This window comes from Bison bison, unplaced genomic scaffold (assembly GCF_000754665.1).
Source record: "Bison bison bison isolate TAMUID 2011002044 unplaced genomic scaffold, Bison_UMD1.0 scf7180017864508, whole genome shotgun sequence".
In the NCBI taxonomy this organism is placed as follows: Eukaryota; Metazoa; Chordata; class Mammalia; order Artiodactyla; family Bovidae; genus Bison; species Bison bison.
This window is the reverse complement of record NW_011495064.1, coordinates 1,798,161-1,805,525: the sequence shown is the minus strand read 5'-3', so window position 1 is coordinate 1,805,525 and position 7,365 is coordinate 1,798,161. Positions and strand designations below refer to the sequence as shown.

The following is a 7,365-nucleotide window of genomic DNA, read 5'->3' as shown; positions in this document are numbered from 1 at the left end:
CCGTGGATTCTTATATCCATGGGGGCAGGCATGGTCCTGAAAACAACCCCCCAAGGATACTGAAGGACGACTGTGATTGGTCTGGAGAGGAGTCTGATTGACAGCAATGTCCCCAGGTGACCCTTTTAAAAGGCAGACCGATGTCTTGTGGTTCTAGAATCAAGTCCAGCCCATCACCCTCCTCCTGCAGGAGAGGTTGGGTCTCAGAGAGGCTAAGTGACTTATATAACCAGTTAGGAGCAGAAGGGTGAGAACTCCTTTGTCCTGATGACTGTCTGCGAGTCAGGAGAAAATAAATCTTCAACATGCTAGAGGTTAGAGCTAGTTGGCCACTCTCCCTCGAGTCAGAGTCCATGGGGAGGACTGACTCCAACAGTCACCTAGGAAGGAAACCTCAGGGCTAGAGAGGAAATCTCAGAGAAACCCACTCCAGTATTCTTGCCTGGAAAATCCCATGGACAGAGGAGCCTGGACAGCACATGGGTTCCAAAGAGTCGGATATGACCGAACAACTTTCACTTTCAGAGAGAACAGAATCCAGCTGCCCTGTGTGCTTTTCCCTGTGGGGCCATGTCCACACACTGCTGAAAGGAGCCCGAAATGTTTCTCTTCTGCCAGGTAGACTTCTAGGGAGCCTGATGCGTTCTGGCCCTTGAGTCCTCTGCTGCTGCTGCTGCTGCATCGCTTCAGTCGTGTCGGACTCTGTGTGACCCCATAAACGGCAGACCACCAGGCTCCCCCATCCTGGGATTCTCCAGGCAAGAACACTGGAGTGGGGTGCCACTGCCTTCTCCAATGCATGAAAATGAAAAGTGAAAGTGAAGTCGCTCAGTTGTGTCTGACTCTTCACGACCCCATGGACTGCAGCCTACCTACCAGGCTCCTCCGCCCATGGGCTTTTCCAGGCAAGAGTACTGGAGTGGGGTGCCATTGCCTTCTCCATGAGTCCTCTGCAAGGAGGCACAACTGTGTTTGGCTTTGCCTGGGACACAGGATTCCTTCCTCCTTTATCTTTTTTTTTTTGTTTTTGGCTGCACCATGCAGCTTGCGGGATCTTAGTTCCTTGACTGGGGATTGAACCCACACCCTCGGCAGTGAAAGTGCAGAGTCCTAACCACTGGACCATCAGGGAATTCCCACCTCATTGTATTTTCACTCCTCGGAGGGAGCATGTCACTTTAGATGGTGGCACAGCAAGTCTTGCCACCTAAGCAAGACTAGGAAGTAAATCAGGAACAGAAAAATAGTTCAGGGGAACTATGGTTTACCAAGTGCCTTTCTTGTCAGGCACTGTGCCTTTAACCGAGGACCCAGGACAGCTTGTGAAAACCCTCTGGCAGGCAGCTTACTGGACAGATGTGGCCATGAGCTGCTGGGGAGGGACCATTCCAAGGTAGGGAGATGGGAGCTAGAAAGCCAGGCCTTATTTGCATTTGATTCGCTGAGCACACCAAACCAGAGCTGGGCCAAAGCATGCTGGGAAACTCCCAAGATGCCAGAGAATACAACAGATTTTCCAAGAGTGGGAGGCACCATTGCCCCCATTTTGCAGGCCCTGGTGGCTCAGACTGTAAAGAACTTGCCTGCAGTGCGAGAGACCCAGGTTCAATCCCTGGGTCAGAAAGATCCCCTGGAGAAGGGAATGACTACCCACTCCAATATCCTTGCCTGGAGAATCCCATGGACAGAGGAGCCTGGTGGGCTACAGTCCATGGGGTTGTAAGAGTCAGACATGACTTAGCGACTGCATCCAGCACAGCTAAAACTGGGGCAGCACAGAAAATCGGCTGGTCTCTATAAATTGCTTTGTCATGGTTCTTTCCTTTCAGATAGGAGGCATCCCTAAAGTTTTCTCCCCTACTTTCTTTAAAACCTACAGCATCAAGGCGAACTTGTCTTCTCCTCTGCCAGTGAGGGTTCTGCTTTTAAAAGAAAATCAAATATTAAGCCAAAGAAGTAGCTCTCTAACAGTGGACATTGCAACCATCAGCTGACAGTTCCCAGGAGGGAATTATTTTCCCGGGGGAAAGACGTCCCCAACTTTTTGAGCACCTTGGGCTGCCCCTGGTCACTCCACAGAGAGACTCCCCACTGGCCCCCTGTCCACCCCCAGCTGCCAGCATCCTCCAGGCTGGGTGCTGATTAGAAATATCCCTTAGAGCTGACCAGTCGAGGAGGTGACCTCGGTTTTTCCTTTGGCGCCATTGCCAGCCCCGGCCAGTGATCCACTCATCAGACTCTTCCTTTTTCAACTCTGGAGCCACATCACATGGTCACTGGATACCTAGGTAGTCCTACTGAGAGGCCGGGGTTCCACTAAGGCCAGGTGGTACAGTGGTTAGCTTGGGCAACAGACAGGCTCTATCTTCACGTGTGTTTGTGTGTGTGTGTGTGTGTGTGTGTATGTTCAGTCATGTCCGACTCTTTGTGACCCCATGGACTATAGCCTGGCAGGCTTCTGTGTCCATGGGACTTCCCAGGCAAGAGGACTAGAGTGGGCTGCCCTTTCCTTCTCCAGGGGATCTTCCCAACCAGGGATCTCCCGCACTGGCAGGCAGATTCTTCACCACTGTGCCACCTGGGAAGCAAGTACCAGGCGCTGTGTCTGCCTCTTCGTCTCCCCTTATCAGTTAAAAGAACGTACCCTTGCCTTTGCTGGTGGCCGTCTACCCTCATTTTAGCATCATTCGTGGTGTTCTAAGTGCTTCACATGCTATTCATCACTCCCAGCAACCCAACAAAGTGGATTCCACCACCATCCCTGCCTCACAGGTAGGAAACGGGGGCCCGGAGGACAGGAGGTGGGGTGGGGTTCCAACCCACAGGCGCACCTGCAGCAGCCAAGACCCTCACTCCTCACACAGCCCCCTGCAAGGCAGCTTGGGAGTGCGTGTTTCTTGCCTGTTTGTCCACATGTCTTCCTCTCTCCTCCAGCCCATCTCAGCTGAGGCTGCCTGAGCCCATTTGCTCCTAGTAGGAGGCACAGCCAGCTCCCTGGTCCCTCCTAGGGAGGCTTCTGGAACCTGACTTTGATGGTGGGAAGAAAACAAATCAAGGAGAGGAGGTGACAGCTACTTCTGGAACAACAAGAGCTGCTCTGTCCTGGGATCCCTGATCAGGTGTCCCCAAAGACCTGTCTTCTTACTGCTCTACTTTCCCTCCTGGGTCCTTCTCTGCAAGCCAGGAGGCAATGCTGGGGGTTCTCCAAGGCCCGCTTGCTTTACTGTAACTTCAGCAACCTACTGGGAAGGGATGATGATGGGCCACACAAAGATTGCTTGTAAAAAAGGTCCAGCTGGTTATACCAACACCTGTCACCCTGTGGGTTGATAAGAGCATGGGATTAATTGGAAGGCCCTAAGATCTCATGATGAAAGAAAGCAGCCCTTTTGTGTAGGGCCCATTCCTTCAGCAGATGTAGCTTCCAAATTAGAACCCCTCTTCTCATTTTAAAAAAAAAAAGCCTGGGACTTCCCTGGTGGTCCAGTGGTTAAGAATCCACTGGCCAATGTGAGGGACACAGGTTTGATCCTTGGTCTGAGGAGATTCCGCATGCTGCAACTAACCCCATACACCACAGCTACTGAGCTCATGCTCGGAGCCCGCTCACTAGAGAAAGCCCGTGCATAACAATGAAGAGCCAGTGTTCGCCAACAAAGAGCGCAGCCAAAAAGAAAAAAAAAAATGCCTGGCTGATTTTCACCAAGTATCTCAGGAAAGACACCTTAGTATCCTGAGTATCTCAGCAAAAGCTCTCTAAAGGTTTCCAGAGAGAGGAAATCCCAAAAAATTATATCCGCAATTCTACAAGCCAGGGGGCACCAGCATGGAATGAAAAAGATGGGTCACCAGGGAGCTGTACAGTGACAAAGAGGGCTGCTGTGGCCCGGCCTCCCTTGTCACTGGTCATGGTGTCTGGTGAGCAGGGGGATGGACTAGCACAGAGATGAGAGGGCTGGGGTTGGGGGTAACCGACCTCCACGGACTCGGTGAGGCAGATGGGCTGAGAGGGGAACAGGCTACTTTGCTGAAAGGAAGGCTGGCTTGTCCGTGGATGGGAGATATTAGGACACTCGGTGTAGACCGTCCGCAAGTAAGTCACTTGTGAACCTGCTCGCATGTGTGCTAAGTCGCTTCAGCTGTGTCCAGTTCTTTTCGACCCTGTGGACTGTCATCCACCAGGCTCCTCTGTCCTTGGGATTCTCCAGGCAAGGATACTGGAGTGGGATCCCATCCCCTCTTCCAGGGGATCTTCCCAATCCAGGGATCGAACCCGAGTCCCTTACATCTCCAGCACTGGCAAGCGAGTTCTTCAGCGCTAGCACCACCTGGGAAGCCCGTGAACCCACTTACTTTACTATTAATTGGTTTGCTTCTTGGTTCAGAGTGGGAGACCAGCATCTTGGTTTCTCGTGTTTTTGAACAGCAAAAACAAAAACAAAAACAACAAAAAACTCTTTTCAAGGCAATGAAGATGTTGTAGCTGTTTTCAACTTGGCAAACCGAAGTACATTCTTTTAAGTAAACTGTTTTTCAAAGTGAAACATACATAGAGAAAAGTGGATGAATGATAAGCATAAGAACTAGACAAATGTTCAGTGTCCAAACCTATGAAGTCACTGCCCAGATCTAGAAACAGGACATCTGCTGCACCTCAAAAGTACCCCACCTTTTTCCTCCTTCCTGTCACACCCTCCAGATAACTACCATCTAGACACCAGTCCTCACTGACTAACTCTGTCTTTCTTGAACCGGAATATGTCGAATCACTCGTGGTGCCCTCTTGTTGGTCTTCTTTCACCGAGCATGATTTCAACTCTGTTATTGTGTGTTTGCATTCAATCATTCCATTTCATCGCCAAGGACACCGCAATATAATTATCCATTCCACTGTTGCTGGACATTTGGGGTGTTTTCAGTCTTTTGTTATAGTAACTGGACGGTTATGAGCAGTTTTGTATACGTCTTGAGTGCACACGAGTGTGTGCTTCAGTTGGGTGTATACAGACGGGTAGAATTGCTGAGCCATAGGATGTACAGTGCTTAGCACTCAGTGCTGTCAAACCATTTTCCGAAGTGATGGTAAATGCCAGTGTATACCCCGACTAGCCAGTGGATGCCAGGTATCCTCTCTAGCACTTTGTATCATTTAGTTTGTTTATTCTCAGGCACTTTGGTGGATATGTAGACGTGTATCCTTGGGATTTCACGTTGCACTCTGCTGCTTATATTTCTTGGCAAACTGTGTAACTTCTTTGGTGACATGCCTGTCCAAATCTTTGACTCATTTGGATGTATGGAAATTTTTAATTATTCTGGATACAAGCCTCTTCTCAGTTTTCGGATTTGCAAATATCTTCTCCCACTGCAGCCTGCCTTTTCATTCTTAATGGTGGCTTGACTTTTTTCCAAAGTTTATCATTATCCCAAGGTGGGAGAAGAGAAGAGAGGAACGATTTTATGCTATTCTATCTGGAACAGAAGTCCTTTCAATAACTTCTGAATGAAAGAATTCATTGAACGAATCACTGATGAGTCCATCTTCAATACAATTCATTGACCTAAATATAGCCAGACTATAAAAAGGAAACAAATCCCAGACTCTTAGAATTGTTAGGATCTTAGGCTCTAGCCCACCCTCCTGCGCAAAGGAGACTTTTCCAGAGAGCACCCCCCACATCTAGGGACCTCACCACATCATGGGATGGTGGGATTTCTTCAGCTAGTAGCTTCTTTGTTTCGCTCTGGGCAAAGATATTCAAGAAAAACTTCATGTACCCATTGCATAGAGCTAAGGAGAAAGAAGCAAACTAGCCTGTTTTAACCTGTTTTAATTTCTGTACCTAGTATATTTCAGGACAGTGCATGAACGACCTGTAAAGGGGAATGTGGATTACGGATGAAAAGGGCACATGTGGAGAAGGAGAAAGAAAAGCAAGTTAACTTTTAAATGTACATTTCCACCCCTTCTCAACTCAAAAACAAAGGCAGAAACCTGCTGTCCAAAGCAGGAAATATCAGGAAATACCAGCTGAGAAACTGCCCACTGGGCACCCATGAGCCCCAGCTGGCCCTCTGACCCCACTCCTATTTTAAGTCCATGACGTACAATCAAGCTTTCCTTTTCTGCACCTGGAAGGATGACTTCAGCCCCAACTGAGTACCTATTAGAAGTCAGGGAGTTATTTTTAAACCTGGGCACGGCGCCGGCCTCCATCTAATCACCCGGTCCTTCAAGGAACTGGAGGTGTTACTCTCTGAGTAACATCCTACGCTTCAGTGGCCTAGAAAGAACCTTAGTTCTCAGACAGGTGGTTAGTTTGGAGCCCCTTGCCCCTGCCAAGGGGGACTCTTGGCCCTGCCACGGCCTGTCACACACTGCACCTGAGGCCCCTTCACTGGATTAAACTTGCCTTGCTAGCGGAAGTGAGCCCCCACGCCACGCTGTTCTTTCCCTCACTGGCTTACTTTCTCTGTGGAGCATGAGCACAGCCAGGTCCTGGGGTGGTTGCTGCTGTTGTTTACTCAGTAAGCCGTGTCTGACTCTAGTGTAGCCCCGTGGACTGTAGCCCACAAGGCTCAGTCCCTTGGATTTCCTAGGTAGGAATACTGGAGTAGGTTTCCATTTCCTTCTCCAGGGGATCTTCCCAACCCAGGGACTGAACTGCGTCTTCCGTGTTGGCTGGCAGATTCTTTACCGCCGAGGTGGTACCGAATCTAGGGTCAGGGGTCCAAGTCTGGATTCTGTTGCTTACAAGCTGTGTCTTTGAGCAGATTACTTCTCGGGGACCTTAGTTTCCCAATCTACATAAATGAGACTAATGACTCATGGTTATAAGGATTAAGTAAAAAATTGTAAGTGAAAAGCAATCCATGGCGCTGGTGCTAGAGAGTATTCAACAAATTCTATCTGCCATTATTAATATTATTATAAAGTGCTCAAAGGACTTTAAAAATGTGTTGTTTCATCTGGTTTTAACAAGAATCTTATGAGAAAGGGGTTATCCTCCCCATGTTATAAATAAAAGCACTGAGGCTCAGAATGGTTGAGTGAGCTGATAAGTCACAGGACCGCTGAACAAGAGAATGAGGTTTCTTGCTCCAGTGACAGTCCTGGGGGCAGCACAGCAGATAATATAGGATCACACACAACAGCAGCAATAGCGACGGTACCTGCAGCAGGCACACCCCTCGGTCTCGTGTACTCTGCTCTCACTTAATACTCACAGTGATAGGCCCCGTGTCTATCATAACCTCCACTTCAGATGAGGGGACCAAAGTCCAGGGAGGTCAGGGGAAGTGCCCGGAGGTGCACAGCTGGGAATGGTGGTGTTGGGGTCCACCTGGTCTGCCACGCCCAAGCTG

The 7,365-nt window shown here is 49.3% G+C and overlaps 1 non-coding gene across 1 annotated transcript; it reads right to left on the bottom strand.

Moving 5' to 3' along the window:
* Positions 1 to 1,059: 1,059 nt before the first annotated feature.
* Positions 1,060 to 1,132, bottom strand: TRNAE-UUC. The gene has a single exon. It is a non-coding gene; the product is annotated as a tRNA-Glu (tRNA).
* Positions 1,133 to 7,365: the final 6,233 nt, after the last annotated feature.